The 17,391-nt window shown below is 36.1% G+C and overlaps 1 long non-coding RNA gene across 1 annotated transcript in view; it reads right to left on the bottom strand.

Moving 5' to 3' along the window:
• Positions 1-12,417: 12,417 nt before the first annotated feature.
• Positions 12,418-17,391, bottom strand: part of LOC138715700 (uncharacterized) — an 82,053-nt gene continuing 77,079 nt past the window's right edge. The window contains exon 4 of the long non-coding RNA XR_011336554.1: positions 12,418-12,468. This is a non-coding gene — a long non-coding RNA (uncharacterized lncRNA). The remainder of the gene's footprint in view (positions 12,469-17,391) is intronic.

Below are 17,391 nucleotides of genomic sequence, written 5' to 3'. Positions count from 1 at the left end.
AGCCACGTTTTGGTAGACTTCCTATGCCCTAGCAGACTAAGGAGCGTATTCGAGAAGTCATCGAGAGCAGCCCTCGAGCATCTAGTCATCGTCCAATTATGTAACCAGCTGATCAACTGTTTGAAGTTCACACAAAAAAAGCAACCTTATCACATTCAGGGGTTGCGACAAAGATTACGCAGCTCATTGGGAGTGAGTTAGGATTTAAGACCAATAGTAAATTTAATGTATGACTGGGTTCACAAAAGCACTGTTTGTCTGTTGATGTTCGCAGAAAGTGCCGCCATTACAGGTGACATTTATATGAGTATGCTGGAAAATCTATTGAATTACAGTCACAACAGGATTATACTGTTAACACCGTTACCTTTCAGCAAGATGGAGCACCCTCCATTTCCTCATTTTGCGTTAGTTGTGATAAGATTCCTCAACCAACGCTTTTCTAACAGATGAATAGGCAAAGGTTCAACACTAGCATGGTCACTGCCATCACGCTCACTAATTTGACGCTCTTAGATATTTTTTGCTTTGGGTGTCATCAAGTCAAGCGTGTATAAAATCGAAGTAAGAAATCTACAGGACCTGAAGAATCGGATTTCACACGCATCTGCAGCGACATGCTTGCTTAGGGCTTCATTCATGCTGGGCATAATGCTTTGACGTGAAGAGCGGTCATATTGAATTATGATGACTTACATATGTCGTAACAATAGCTCTATATAAAGTTCATGCCAAAATAACCATTATTTCATTAAAATGGAACCAGACATTATGTATGTATGTATGTATGTATGTATGTATGTATTTATGTATGTATTTTTTAATTCTTATTATTGGGTTATTTTACGACGCTATATCAACATCTAGGTTATTTAGCGTCTGAATGAAATGAAGGTGATAATGCCGGTGAAATGAGTCCGGGGTCCAGCACCGAAAGTTACCCAGCATTTGCTCATATTGGGTTGAGAGAAAACCCTGGAAAAAACCTCAACCAGGTAACTTTCCCGACCGGGATTCGAACCCGGGCCACTTGGTTTCGCGGCCAGACGCGCTGACCGTTACTCCACAGGTGTGGACTGTATGTATGTATGTATGTATGTATGTATGTATGTATGTATGTATGTATGTATGTATGTATGATTTACGACGAATTGGAGAAAGCGAAGAGACACATTTTAAATCTGGATATGGAAAGAGTTGGTGAAGAAAACGCCAACACTGATCAGGAAGAGAAAAATTAATTGGTTTGGTCACTGGCTGAGAAGAATGTCAACTGAAGGATGCACTGGAAGGAATGGTGAACGGGAGAAAAGTTCGGGCAGAAGAACATATCAGATGATAGACGACATTAAGATGTATGGATCATATGAGAAGACAAAGAGGAAGGCAGAAAATAGGAAAGACTGGAGAAAGCTGGGTTTGCAGTGAAAGACCTACCCTTGGACCGAACACTGAATGAATAAATTAATAAATGAATTAATTGATGAATGAATGAATTAATTAATTAATATACAGGGTGGAAGCGAAACAACGTTCCTGATTGAAAGGCACGATAGGTTACACGCAAATGAATAGAAAACCTATATTACGTTTTGTGATTAAATACACGGTTAATTAGAAAAATAAGTTGGAAGTTTCAGCAGTCCGGCAACATCGCCACTCACACACACTTGTCGTGATACAGATGCAAGAGGTCAAGGAACTCGGCGTGTCGCTAGACGAGCTGTTCTCTGCGCTGTGTTGCAGCGTGCAATGCCTCGCAATGAGGGACTTTAAAATTAAATTTACACGAAAATCGTCCACAATATTGAAATACGCCAGAGGGATGAATTATTCTTTATTAGATTTTCTATCGATATGGACAAAAACAACGATCTTACTTGCAGTAGTTACAGAACAATAGGCTGTTAAAAATTCGAAAAAAAATATTATTTTCTGAAAAAAAAAATATTATTAACTTTGCACCAATATGATATTATAGTTTATTGTTACATACTCATTCATGACTATGAATCAAATTACATAATCCAAAAGCCTGAACTACACAGAATCACCGACTTTGGCTACTTCGTAATAGGGAGCCACGAGTCTGAGGATCATAAACCAAGCTGTCTGACATTATTCAGCGACAGATATCAGCGGACTAAAATTAATAATTCCCCGATTTTATTTATCTCCTTAGTAGATATTAGCCTAAGCTTTTGTGTCCTGGTGTGTTGTTACTTTCAATAACTGTCCAATTGCTCTGTAATTTACACGAAGACATGCACAAAACTTGTCAGATATTTAATACTGACTTACAAACCTCTTGCAGTACGAAATGGCACCGCCATGATCTTCAGTAATAATTTCAATGTTATGATGTACAGAAACATTAATAACTTTATTTTGGAACACGAAAATGAAATGATTTTTCCTGGGAGGAACTGGTGCAGAGAAATGAAATATAGCAATGAAAAATGTGTTTGTTTTAAGAAAAAGAAATCGTGGTTTGATGAATATTGTTGCAGGATAGTAGAAAGAAGAAAACAGGCAAAATTGAAATTCTTACAGGATCCAGTTGAGGCGAATAGAGGTATTTATTTCAATCAAAGACGGGAAGCGAGTCGTACACTTAGGAGTTCAAACAGAGTTACTTGAAGGAGAACTGAATGCGAATATACACAAATAGAAGGTATAAAAACATCAGAGATTTATATAAGGGTATAAAGGAATTTAAGAACGGATATCAGGCAAGGGTAAACGTGATCAAGGATGAGAATGGTGACTTGCTTGCAGACTCTCATTGAATCCTGAACAGATGCAAAAAACTAGTTTGGGAAATTACTAAATGTACAAAGGCCAAATAGAAATGATCGGGACGAAATTCAAATACAAGTTGCTGTGACATTTATACCCGAATCAACACTATCTGAAATCGAAACTGCGATAGAAAATCTGAAAAACTACAAGTCTCCAGGTATCGATCAAATTCCAGCAGAATTAATACAAGAGGGTGGAAGTGAATTATCTAGCGAAATTGATAAACTTGTACTTGCTATTTGGGAAAAGGAAATTGTACCAGAACAATGGAAGGAGTCCATAATTGTACCTATTTTTAAGAAGGGGGACAAGACTAACTGTAGTAACTTTCGAGGAATATCACTTTTGTTGACGTCGTACAAAATTTTGTCAAATATTCTGTTGAGAAGATTAACTCCATACTTAGATCAAATTACTGGTTATCATCAGTGTGGTTTCAGACTTATAGATCGACTATTGATCAGATTTTTTTATTCGACAGATATTGGAAAAAAATGGGACTATAAGGGTGCAGTATATCAGTTATTCATAGATTTCAAAAAAGGCATATGACTCGTTGTAGAGAGAAGTTTTAAATAATATTCTTATTGAATTTGGTATTCCCAAGAAACTAGTTCGATTAATTAAAATGTGTCTCAGTGAAATTTACAGCAGAGTCCGTAAGGGTCAGTTTCTGTCAGTTGCGTTTCCAATTCACTGCGGGCTAAAGCAAGGAGATGCACTATCACCTTTACTTTTTAACTTTGCTCTAGAGTATGCCATTAGGAAAGTCCAGGATAACAGAGAGGGTTTGGAATTGAACGGGTTACATCAGCTGCTTGTCTATGCGGATGACATGAATATGTTAGGAGAAAATCCACAAACGATTAGGAAAAATACGGGAATTTTACTTGAAGCAAGTAAAGAGATAGGTTTGGAAGTAAATCCCGAAAAGACTAATTATATTACTATGTCTCGTGACCAGAATATTGTACGAAATGTAAATATAAAAATTGGAAATTTTTCCTTTGGAGAGGTGGAAAAATTTAAATACCTGGGAGCAACAGTAACAAATATAAATGATAGTCGGGAGGAAATTAAACACAGAATAAATATGGGAAATGCCTATTATTATTATTCAGTTGAGAAGCTTTTATCATCCAGTCTGCTGTCAAAAAATCTGAAAGTTAGAATTTATAAAACAGTTATAGTACCGGTTGTTCCATATGGTTGTGAAACTTGGACTCTCACTTTGAGAGAGGAACATAGATTAAGGGTGTTTGAGAATAAGCATCGTAAGAAAATATTTGGGGCTAAGAGGGATGAAGTTACAGGAGAATGGAGGAAGTTACACAACACAGAACTGCACGCATTGTATTCTTCACCTGACATAATTAGGAACACTAAATCCAGATATTTGAGATGGGGAGGGCATGTAGCACGTATGGGCGCATGCAGAAATGCTTATAGAGTGTTAGTTGGGAGGCCGGAGGGAAAAAGACCTTTGGGGAGGCCGAGATGTAGATGGGAAGATAATATTAAAATGGATTTGAGGGAGATGGGATATGATGATAGAGAATGAATTAATCTTGCTCAGGATAGGGACCAATGGCGGGCTAATGTGAGGGCGGCAATGAACCTCCGGGTTCCTTAAAAGCCAGTAAGTAAGAAGTTTGCGAGTGTTTATTGGGAAATAATCTAGAAATACAATTGAGATTTTGAATGAAATTTGGAGCTTATTTATTAGGATACAGTTTAGAAATAGAGATTTTAAAATATGTCCGATAAATCCGAAGTCCGTTGAATCGATGTCCGTTAAATCGAAAGTCTACTGTATTAGTATGGAAAGGATAAAAAATGAACTCATATGGAAAAGTCTGAAAACGTGTTAAAGTGATGGTGGACCGACAAGCAGGAATGTGAAGGTTCAGCATGACTAAAATTGGAAAGTTGCCTGAAAATAAATATAATATCAAACCATACCACACCACAATACTAGTGCTGCTCATCGGAGTGACTACTACCGCGGAGGAATCGGAGATTACGAATAAAGCCCTCCACCGGTGATCTCCGGCACTATCGTAGGTGGAACAGGGAAAATACGGAGGGATGCGGTGGTTCGGAGCGAAGTGAAGGTCGAGGACGTAGAGCTGAAGGACGACCGACGCGTACGGACTGAGGGTAGTTGTGAGTGGAATAAAATGGTACTAAATCGTATATCCGTCGCATGGGAATTCTTTAATTTAGTTGGAGATAATAATAAAGTCGCACGCTGTCGGCGAATTTACTCTAAGGGTGGTGGTACTTCGAATTTGTTAGACCATTTGAAGCGATCGCACAATCGCAAACTTGAAGAAACTAAGTAAGTAAATTTAACTATTAAAATAGACTTCTGATCTCTTTTAAAAAGTGTGTTTACTTTGATTTATACTGTATATAATAAAAAGTGTATTTACTTTGATTTATACTGTATATAATAAAAAGTGCGTTTACTTTGATTTATACTGTATATAATAAAAAGTGTGTTTACTTTGATTTATACTGTATATAATAAAAAGTGCGTTTACTTTGATTTATACTGTATATAATAAAAAGTGTGTTTACTTTGATTTATACTGTATATAATAAAAAGTGCGTTTACTTTGATTTATACTGTATATAATAAAAAGTGTGTTTACTTTGATTTATACTGTATATAATAAAAAGTGCGTTTACTTTGATTTATACTGTATATAATAAAAAGTGCGTTTACTTTGATTTATACTGTATATAATAAAAAGCGCGTTTACTTTGATTTATACTGTATATAATAAAAAGTGTGTTTACTTTGATTTATACTGTATATAATAAAAAGTGCGTTTACTTTGATTTATACTGTATATAATAAAAGTGTGTTTACTTTGATTTATACTGTATATAATAAAAAGTGCGTTTACTTTGATTTATACTGTATATAATAAAAAGTGTGTTTACTTTGATTTATGCTGTATATAATAAAAAGTGTGTTTACTTTGATTTATACTGTATATAATAAAAAGTGTGTTTACTTTGATTTATACTGTATATAATAAAAAGTGTGTTTACTTTGATTTATACTGTATATAATAAAAAGTGCGTTTACTTTGATTTATACTGTATATAATAAAAAGTGTGTTTACTTTGATTTATACTGTATATAATAAAAAGTGCGTTTACTTTGATTTATACTGTATATAATAAAAAGTGTGTTTACTTTGATTTATACTGTATATAATAAAAAGTGTGTTTACTTTGATTTATATATAAAAGTTCTAATAAATAATTTCGTGGTGTTGTGTGCAGACAGAGTAACATTGCGAATGAAAAACTGAGAGGCAGAAGAATTTCAGCAAAAAGGACCCTCTGAGATTGATCCAGCATATTGCTACGAGATGAAACTCCAAACTTCAGTGATGAGCCGCATACTTGAAGTGAAATATGAGTTGGTGATTGTGTTGTCAGAAAAGCCAAACGCTCCTAGGACGCTAACAGGTCCGTATTTGGAAATCTCTATGGCGTGGACCAGGTTAGATAGATTCTCTGAGTAGGTCTAAATTTTAAAATGTAGGCATGTAAGTGTTTAGGCCAACATTAAGAGTCGCGGTTGTGGTACTCGTACTTGCTGTCAAAAATAAATTATTACCATTCAGATACACATTGACGGTTAATTAGTGATATCGATTTCGTAGTTTTAAAATTACGCAAAACATTTGATACGATTTCTTTTAACTGCTTTAGTGCTATTGTTCCAAAGGTTCACAGTCTAGAAAAAAAATTCTTGAAATTTCTATAAAACGTAACTTTCGAGGCAATAAAAATCATACATAATTATGGAATATTTAAAAGGCAACTTGAGTTATTAGATTAAAATATTGAGTTTCATTCTGAAACTAAAGAAACGTGTGGTAATAATATAATTACAATTATCCTTAAGTTGATATCCGCTTATATTTTTTATTACAGAGGAAGAGTGACGCGTTTTAGAAGAGACAGTTCAAATACTGACACCCTTTAACACAATGATCACAATCCTGTCTCGTGAAGAATCTTAATAAATTATTTTGGACAGTAAACTTTAACCCATTGATACCACAGGCTTCTTTTGTCCCATTCTGAAACTCCCTTAATATATTTTACGTTAAACTAAACCGATTAGAATAATAATTGACAAAAACTGTTTGTGAATAAACGAGTGTTTACTGTACAGGCAAATTATAAATGTTTACATTAGCTACTGAAAAGCTTTACTTCTGCGTTAGTTTTCAGTTAATTTTAATGTTATTAATTTGATCAATGATATAAAACTAATACGCCTTTCCACATATACTATGAATTTCAAAACTAGAAAAAAAATCTGTCAGCTAACATAATACTTCAGGCAAAACAAGAAAAAAAGAAGAGCCAAAGAGAGAGAGAGAGGTAAATAAAAAAGAGAAAATAAACAAAAAAAATTACGCACTTATTCTAAAAGATACGCGGACTCCAATCACTACCCGATCAGCAGTAGTGTCAGAGTTGTAAGCTCCAAAACCGGTTGTGGAGCTAGAGTCAGTGCGTGAACTTGCTTATGTCTGTGGAAACACCGGAGCACGCAGCGAGTCTAGTGGAGCGCTCCGCTCCGTTTAGTCTCTGTCTAACAACGCTGCCTTAAAGGAATGCTCAGCGGAAAATGCATGTCTGCGCCACAGCACATATGCAACCTGCGCTGCATCAATCGGAGATAACCAGACGTCTCCGATTGAAAGCGCGCAAACAACCGCTCCGGAGAAAACCTAATCATAAGCAGCACTACACACTACACTACACTACACTATATATATCATATCGTACCATATCAGGCATAAAACGAATTGTGTTTTTATAGCGTTTATTTTTATCACCCCTGCTTGAGCGTATCCGATGACTGCTTATACTGCCTACTCATAAGACGATTTTACGAGTAACAATACTTTCGCTGAAATGATAAGTGGCAGCACCAAATAGATTATGTGCATCCATGTCTGCTCCCAACTATGGAAAAAAAAAGTTCTGTTTTGTGCCAATGTGACATATAGAAGTGTGTTAGGAATAATAACCGTCAGAAACTTGTGACAGAAACTCTTGTGGATAAATTCGTGAAACCCGTACTTAGTAATCTAAGGAAGTTCCACACAGAGAAAGTTTTTCGGTTGTCTTGTTTTTTGAAGAGCAAAGAATGTAACGGAATAACGAAGAGGAAGAAGAAGCTATTACAGCAGCGAAACAAAGCAACATTCTAATCACATAATATAATCATAAAGCATAGGCTAGGACTGATATCCACAAGCGATTGCACTTGCCGTTACGAGCTGCCAAATTCGATTTTTTTTCTATTCGTTACATGCTTGACCATTGCATGACCCGGCGATATAAGCAGTCATGGAATGCATAAATGCGTTCGAGCAGGCAAGGTTTCTTATATTTGAAACAGTAAGTCCTAGAGCAGCGGTGGCGAAAATGTAATCCTGCGCCGAGCCACTGTGTAACCTGCAACGTGCATAGCACCTATGGAGGGAGGCGGACACCCGAAGGGGAAGTGCAGCAACTGTCTGACTTATTAACGGATTTTCATTTTCCTTATGTCTAGCATTTAAATATAATTTTATACAGTACAAGGCTACAAACTAATGTTTAGTACGTGTAACGAAGAAAGAAATGAACAGTAAATGAACAATATCACAACCTAAAATTAACTGTCTTCAGAATGTCTCTGCAACAAAGTTTCAAAATCAGGAATTATGTCACTTACTGCCAGTCGTAGTTGATCACGAAGGTATTTGTCTGTCAGTCGTGATCTAAATTTGGTTTTTACTATTTTAATTGTTGAAAATAATTTTTCACAAACGTAAGTTGTAGCGAACATGGCTTCAACAGAGCAAGCGAAAGAACGAAGCTTCGGATATTTATCTTTTGGCAAAGACTTGAAAGTTCAACATTTGTCAAGTCCTTGCATCTGGCTTTCATTTGACATCACATAGTAAATCAGTGAGTTCAAATTGAAGAGCTAACCGCATTATTCGTACATCTGCTGAAAAAGGGTCCACGTACAAAGATGATGATGATGATGATGATGATGATAACAACAACAATAACACTTAACCTTTTAATGTTTCATCAGTAACATGTAGTCTAATGTCGTTTTATGTTATAGGGTAAACAATGGTAATTTCGTGATAATATCATGAAAATTCATTTAAAATGCGAATGTGTAAATATATCCTCATTCCGATTTTTTCATCTAAAAGATGATAATTTGCTGTACAAATCTGGAGACAAAAAGGTTGGACATGTTCTTGAACAAGTGCCAAAAACTACTTTTACAACTTAAGCTAAAAGGTTGGTTATTTCGTGATAACCTTGGTAATTTCGTGATATTACATTGATAATTTCGTGAGAGGTAGAAGAACTGTGGAAAAATTTATTAAAGTCAAATGAAATTCTCATTAATTGTTACAAGACTTCAAACATAGTAATTCCGTCTAATATTCATAGCAAGAAAACATAATAAGAAAGAAATCAAAGTACGAATTGTAATTGAAAAGGGATCTTCTTTGTCTGAAAGGATGAACACTTTTATTACGGACTTTACTATAGCCTATATTACTAGGGTAATTCCAAAAGTAATGCATAACATTTGTTTAAAAATTATATTTTTATCCTACAGCTTTGCTATTTTCACAGAATATAGATGCATCCTTTAGGAATAAACTGTCACTTTTCCACATAATCCCCGTCCCTTCCAACTGCTTTACGTAACCTAGGGACGACGGCCTGTAGACCAGCACGGTTAAAAGTCTGGACCAACACGTCTGAGCCACTCTTTAGCGGTGTGCACAAGGGAGTCATCTTCTAGCCTCGTTCCGCGAAGGGATCCTTCAATTTATCAAAGAGATGGTAATCGCATGATGCCAGTTCAGGACTGTAAGGCGGATGTTTCAGTGTTGTCTATCCGAATTTTCTGATCTGGTCTGTGGTCTTGTGACTGACATATGGCTGTGCGTTGTCGTGCTATAGCAGAACATCCTGCTTCTCCCGACGTCGTCGAACACGACTCAGTCGAGCTTTAAGTTTCTTGAGAGTTGCCACATACGTGTTAGAATTAATGGTGGTTCCGTGTGGCATGATGTCCACACGCAAGAGTCCTTCTGAATCGAAAAACACAGTAGCCATAACTTTTCCTGCCGAAGGTGTACTTTTGAATTTCTATTTCTTTGGTGAATTTGCATGATGCCACTCCATTGTCTGCTTCTGTCTCCGGTCCAAAATGGTGGAGCCATGTTTCGTCTTCTGTCACAATTCTTGCAAGTAAGTCATCTAGCACTTATCATTGGCACTTAGCATGATAACAAATCAAACAGAAGCTACACTGAACCCACTGCGTCCCCCTTTTCTTTTTGTTATCACATCTTATCTTCAGATTTCTAAAATTCGTATTGTAATACAATTTTTAAAAAGTATAAAAAGTAACGCTTAATGCTCAACAAAATTTCGCCTCAAACAGCTAAGATTTCTATCAGTAAAGCTAAGCCTATATAGCGACTACATCTGTATCTAAAATTCCAAAAACATTTCCTAAAATTTCATGAAAATACAATAGATATTTGTATCAAATATCATATGCTTACCTTGAGGAATAAGCCTGTAATTTAATTACAAACATCCACAAAATTTGTACGCCTGAGAAGTCGACGCAAACTTGCTCTCTCCAAACATAAAAGCTCACTGAAGCATCTACAATAGTCACACAAAGCGTGGCTGTATGTTTCTGGAACCTGGACAACATATGTGTTATGCCCAGGGCTAGGCTAGCAGATGCTCAAAATGTCCTTCTCTGCACGAACACACGCTTCAGCACGCCGCGCCGTCTGACCTCTCGCTGCACGTTATCCAATTCGTGCTGGTGTATCTCCATTGCAGCCGTGTTAAACTTTGCAACGAGCTCTTCCCTGCTTGCTATCTCAGTTTGGTACACTTTCTCCTTCATGCAGCCCCAAAGAAAGAAGTCCAATGGTGTTAGGTCTGTAACTCGTTAAGAACGCCCTGTAGCATGATTTCCTGTGGAGTATTAAATTTGAAACAGGAACAGTGTCAGCGGAATACACGGTCTTGAGACGCTTAGCCAGCGTTGTAGTCTTGTCGGGCGTGTGGTAAATCACTGCCTACAATGAAGTATTCTTACGCCACAGATCATTGCTGGCTAATCGCATTGGTCCAGTAGAACAAAGCATGCATTTTAATTGGTTCAAATTATATCACGCATTGTTCGAAATCTTTTCTTGCGCGTAATCTCATTATGGCGACTTATCACTGTATTGCACTGAATAAAATTAAATGTAAGAGATGTTTGATTAAGACGACATCTGTAAGTACGTGAAATCAAAAGTGCTTTTAAGCCCATCTCACCTGGTGGATGGCGTGGTCGGCACCCCGGGCGGGAAACGGATAACGAAACAAAAATTGTTGGTGAGGAGGCGCGGCAGTGAGTGGAGACTGACGGAGGGCGTTAATCGGGTCTTTTTGGTAAAGAAGAGACTGTAGCGTGATGGCGTCGGCGGAAGAAAACGAAATGCCTTGTAAGTAACTTTGATTGTACATTATTTTGTAAATATATAATAATTCAAATAGAGTTTTCAATACTGCAATCATTTCTAACCATGTAGTTTTCCTATAGTATCCTGAGAGCTCCAGCTCTTCCACCAAATAGTTTTCCCTTGTTGTGTACAATGGCGGTGTGAGAAATCCTGATGAGGAGGAGCAGAAATCGAGCGCAGCAGTCATCCGTTTAGCAAGTCAACCGACTTAAGTGACGGTCGCACAACTTATGCAATCCCTTGGCGGAAATTTGAATCTCGTAACACCATTGGTTAGTTCACGAAAGAGCAAAGAAAAAGTATCACGAAATAACCACTGCCACGAAATTACCAATCTTTACCCTAATACCGTTTCCTCTTAATACTTGTGAAAAAATCATACATTTAATATTCTCATCATATTGACAGCAAAAAAAATACGTCCTCCCATCCTACTTGGAACTTTCGTACATGGTTTCAAGAGAGATATATGCCACTCGCAGGTCAGAGACAAATACAAATGGAATGGAGTTTGACTCCAGTGAGTGAGAGGGTGGGAGTTGGCGGAGGTTAGAAGCAAGCGAAATGCATAGCTATCACTGCGAGCCACAATGTCTCGCGAGTCACGTTCTCGCCACGGCTGCCCTAGAGAAATATTTTATCAATACCGCTGTCACATGCCTTTTCGTAAAAAAAATTCAATCATCAGTAATTCATACTCTAATAACAAATTGTAACAGAAAGAACTGTGAGTGCCTATGAATGATTACATATTAACAAAAGTGGATAGAAAGAGGACATTAAGTCGTAGTACCATTGTTGAGATGGAAGAAAATATAACTTTTGAGGTAAGGTATACTAATCCGAAACTGGTATGAATATTTATGTTCTAAAATTAAATCTACTTTAGAGTATTTTTTTTTTCCGGTGAACACTTTACCAATTTGGATCCAGTTATACTACTATTAAAGAAGATCCTGTAAGAAACATGTTATACTATTACATCTATAGCTATGTACACTCATGAGTTACTTACCATCCTACGAAGCTCACAAATGTGGACAGTCCCGAAAAACAGGTCCTGTAAAAGAAAAAAAAACTGGTAAAAATTGTGCTTCAATAAACGCCATTGTAAGAGTTACTCATTGGGACCAATGCTAAGAAGACCAAACCAAGAACAAAATAATGTTTCAACTTAACACTTGCCATCCACAAATTTTCATGTTAGACGATAACAACAAAACAACAGATATCAATACACTGAATTTAATATTCCACTGTTTTTATTAATCTTTTAATCTTCTTAGTAAAACTTATGCTTCAGTGGCTTGGTTCGTATAAATGAGTGCCGTCACTTTCAACATCTGTCCGATTGAAGGGCTTCCTACAAAAGCGGTGTGCTCCATTTTTGGCCAAATTAATGTTTTGCTTGTTTCATACATTAAAAAATATACCCGACCTTTTAGTACAAGAACGGTGTGGTATGATTGCGAGCATTTGGTAATGAGTTGTAGTTGAATTGGAGCGGAACTCAATCGTTTCATTGCAAAAAGGAGGCAGCTATAATATAATATAATTTATAAAACAGTTATATTACCGGTTCTTCTGTATGGTTGTGGAACGTGGACTCTCACTCTGAGAGAGGAACATAGGTTCAGGGTGTTTGAGAATAAGGTGCTTAGGAAAATATTTGGGGCTAAGCGGGATGAAGTTACAGGAGAATGGAGAAAGTTACATAACACAGAACTGCACGCATTGTATTCTTCACCTGACATAATTAGGAACATTAAATCCAGACGTTCGAGCTGGGCAGGGCATGTAGCACGTATGGGCGAATCCAGAATTGCATATAGAGTGTTAGTTGGGAGACCGGAGGGAAAAAGACCTTTAGGAAGGCCGAGACGTAGGTGGGAGGATAATATTAAAATGGATTTGAGGGAGGTGGGGTATGATGATAGAGACTGGATTAATCTTGCACAGGATAGGGACCGCTGGTGGGCTTATGTGAGGGCGGCAATGAACCTTCGGGTTCCTTAAAAGCCATTTGTAAGTAATATAATATAATATAATATAATATGATATAACAAAACATAATATAATATAATATAATATAATATAATATAATATAATATAACATAATATAACATAACATAACATAACATAACATAACATAACATAACATAACATAACATAACATAACATAATATAATATAACATAACATAACTTACATAATATAACATAACTTAACATAACATAATATAATATAATATAACATAACATAATATAATATAATATAATATAATATAATATAACATAACAAAACAAAACAAAACAAAACAAAATATAATATAATATAATATAATATAATATAATATAATATAATATAATATAATATAATATAAAATAACATAACATAACATAACGTAATATAATATAATATAATATAATATAACATAACATCATATAATATAATATACAGTGTATGTACAGGATGGTCCAATTAACTCTTTCATCTCCGACAGCGTGTGAAATATTTCATATAATAGACAAACCGACAATTACAAGTTAAATTAAATCGAAGCGGACATCTGATGCATGTAATGTATTGCTTGTACATAAAATACTTTTCAAGATATTAGAGTCAACTTCCTTTTTTTAATGGCAACCAACTAGCCTATGTTTTGTATTGCAAATGTTGTGTTAGCTCTGTCCACTAACAACTGACTACTTTACAGACTGTTTGAATGTCACCGGTAAGACTAAACATAAACAATATCTGACGCACCCTTTCTTATGTCTAGTTTATAATGTTGACGTAATTGAAGATCGAACACACCCACAGTATTGTACACTAACCAATACAACCCTCAATTCTTCAGTTCTGTGCTGGACAATTGAATGGTAATACATCGGCGAGAAATCTGATTGCATACCAGAAATTTTGTGTTTTGTTTTTTGCAAATAGTTGTTTATTGTACACAACTTTTATGTCTCACTTCACCATGTGCAACATTTACATAGTATTAAAATACACAGGATATTGTGATTGTAATTTAATTGACGCTCAACTCTAACCAGAATTGTCCTCCCTCTGTTCGATCCTCGGTCAGACATTGCTCATGTTTACTCTTACCGATGACGTTCAAACAGTCAGTAAAGTAGCCAGTTGTTATTAGACAAAGCTAACGGAATATTTGCAATACAGAACATAGTTGGTTCCCATTTAAAAAAAGAAAGTTGACTCTAATATCTTGATAATTATTTCTTGTTCAAAAAATACATTACGTGTATCAATCACATCCATGTATTGTGGGTCCCTATCACCACGGCATGGCGCGTCCTCAGGTTGCGGATAGAGGAGACGGCCTCCAGATATGGAGGGTAGCTGTGAATATATTGAATAAGCAGTCGTGGACAGCCGATAAGGGGTGGTCCTCCAGCTTGGGGGTTGAGCGAAGGGCTATCACCGTAAAAAACAGCTTGTTACGTATCCCTATAATAAGCCTTGGAATAGGACTGATTCTCTGGCACGACCACAGCAAAGGAATAAGGATTTGAGATTTGGCACTTGGAACGTAACTAGTCTTTATAGAACAGGAGGGGTAACATTAGTAGCAAAAGAACTAGCTAGATATAGAATATACTTCGTAGAAGTACAAGAGGTTAGGTTAGATGGGAATGGCATATCACAAATAGGAGATTACTTGTTGTATTATGGGGAAGGAAACAATAATCACCAATTAGGAACAGGATTCTTTGTTCATAAAAGAATAAAATCAGCAGTAAAAAAGGTCGAATTTATCAGTGACAGGTTATCATATTTAGTACTTAAGGGTAGATGGTGCGACATCATAGTTATAAATGCTCACGCCCCTACAGAAGAGAAAGACGACCATATAAAGAATAGCTTCTATGAGGAATTGGAACATACTTTTGATCAGTTCCCTAGATATCACATGAAAATTTTATTGGGGGATTTCAATGCTAACGTAGGACGGGAGGATCTTTTTGGACCAACTATTGGAAAAGAGAGCACATCGAAAAATTTAATTGTCAAAAGTACAACATTCCCCCATAAGGATATAGGCCCTACATAAATATACTTGGACTTCTCCAGATGGATTGAAAAACAACCAAATAGATCACATCTTGATAGATAAACGGAGACATACTAGTATACTAGATATTCGAACTTTCAGGGGTGCAGACTGTAATTCTGACCATTATTTGGTGATTGGAGAATTAAGAGAAAGATTATCAGTAGCCAAGCGAGTAGAGCAACAAGTTAATATTACCAAATTCAATATTTTGAAATTAAAGGACGAGGAAGCTAAGCAAAATTATCAGGTCGAAATTTCGAATAGGTTTGCCACTTTAGAAAGTTCCGACGAAGTTGAGAAAGAATTAGATGTTAATAGCGTGTGGGAAAATATCAGAGATAGTATCAAAATTGCAGCTGAGCAGAGCATAGGTTATTATGAAACTAAGAAAAAGAAACGTGGTTTGATGAAGATTGTTGCATGGTAGTAGAAAGAAGGAAACAGGCAAAATTGAAATTCTTACAGGATCCAGTTGAAGAGAAGAGAGATAATTATTTCAATGAAAGACGGGAAGCAAGTCGTACACTTAGGAATAAAAAGAGAGGTTACTTGAAGGAAAAACTGAATGAGGTAGAAACAAATAGTAAGAATAAAAACATTCAAGATTTATATAAGGGTATAAAGGAATTTAAGAACGGATATCAGCCAAGGGTAAACGTGATCAAGGATGAGAATGGTGACTTGCTTGCAGACTCTCCATCAATCCTAAACAGATGGAAAAACTATTTTGCGCAACTACTAAATGTACATAGGCCAAATAGAAATGATCGGGACGAAATTGAAATACAAACTGCTGAGCCATTTATACCCGAACCCACGCTTTCAGAAGTCGAAATTGCGATAGAAAATCTGAAAAACTACAAGTCTCCAGGTATCGATCAAATTCCAGCAGAATTAATACAAGAGGGTGGGAGAGCATTATATAGCGAAATTTATAAACTTGTACTTGCAATTTGGGAAAAGGAAATTGTACCAGAACAATGGAAGGAGTCCATAATTATACCTATTTTTAAAAACGGGGACAAAACCAACTGTGGTAACTTTCGAGGAATATCACTTATGTTGACGTCGTACAAAATGTTGTCCAATATTCTTTTGAGAAGATTAACTCCGTACGTAGATGAAATTATTGGGGATCATCAGTGCGGTTTTCGGCGTAATAGATCGTCTATTGATCAAATTTTTTTTATTCGACAGATAATGGAGAAAAAAATGGGAGTATAAGGGTACAGTACATCAGTTATTCATATATTTCAAAAAGGCTTATGACTCGGTTAAGAGGGAAGTATTATATGATATTCTTATTGAATTTGGTATTCCCAAGAAACTAGTTCGATTAATTAAAATGTGTCTCAGTGAAACATACAGCAGAGTCCGTATAGGTCAGTTTCTATATGATGCTTTTCCAATTCACTGCGGGCTAAAGCAGGGAGATGCACTATCACCATTACTTTTTAACTTCGCTCTAGAATATGCCATTAGGAAAGTTCAGGATAACAGGCAGGGTTTGGAATTGAACGCGTTACATCAGCTTCTTGTCTATGCGGATGACGTGAATATGTTAGGAGAAAATACACAAACGATTAGGGAAAACACGGAAATTTTACTTGAAGCAAGTAAAGGGATCGGTTTGGAAGTAAATCCCGAAAAGACAAAGTATATGATTATGTCTCGTGACCAGAATATTGTACGAAATGGAAATATATAGATTGGAGATTTATCCTTCGAAGAGGTGGAAAAATTCTAATATCTTGGAGCAACAGTAACAAATATAAATGACACTCAGGAGGAAATTAAACGCAGAATAAATATGGGAAATGCGTGTTATTATTCGGTTGAGAAGCTGTTATCATCCAGTCTGCTGTCGAAAAATCTGAAAGTTAGAATTTATAAAACAGTTATA

Source organism: Periplaneta americana, chromosome 15, assembly GCF_040183065.1.
Source record: "Periplaneta americana isolate PAMFEO1 chromosome 15, P.americana_PAMFEO1_priV1, whole genome shotgun sequence".
NCBI classification, from domain to species: domain Eukaryota; kingdom Metazoa; phylum Arthropoda; class Insecta; order Blattodea; family Blattidae; genus Periplaneta; species Periplaneta americana.
This window is presented reverse-complemented; position numbering and strand designations above follow the sequence as displayed.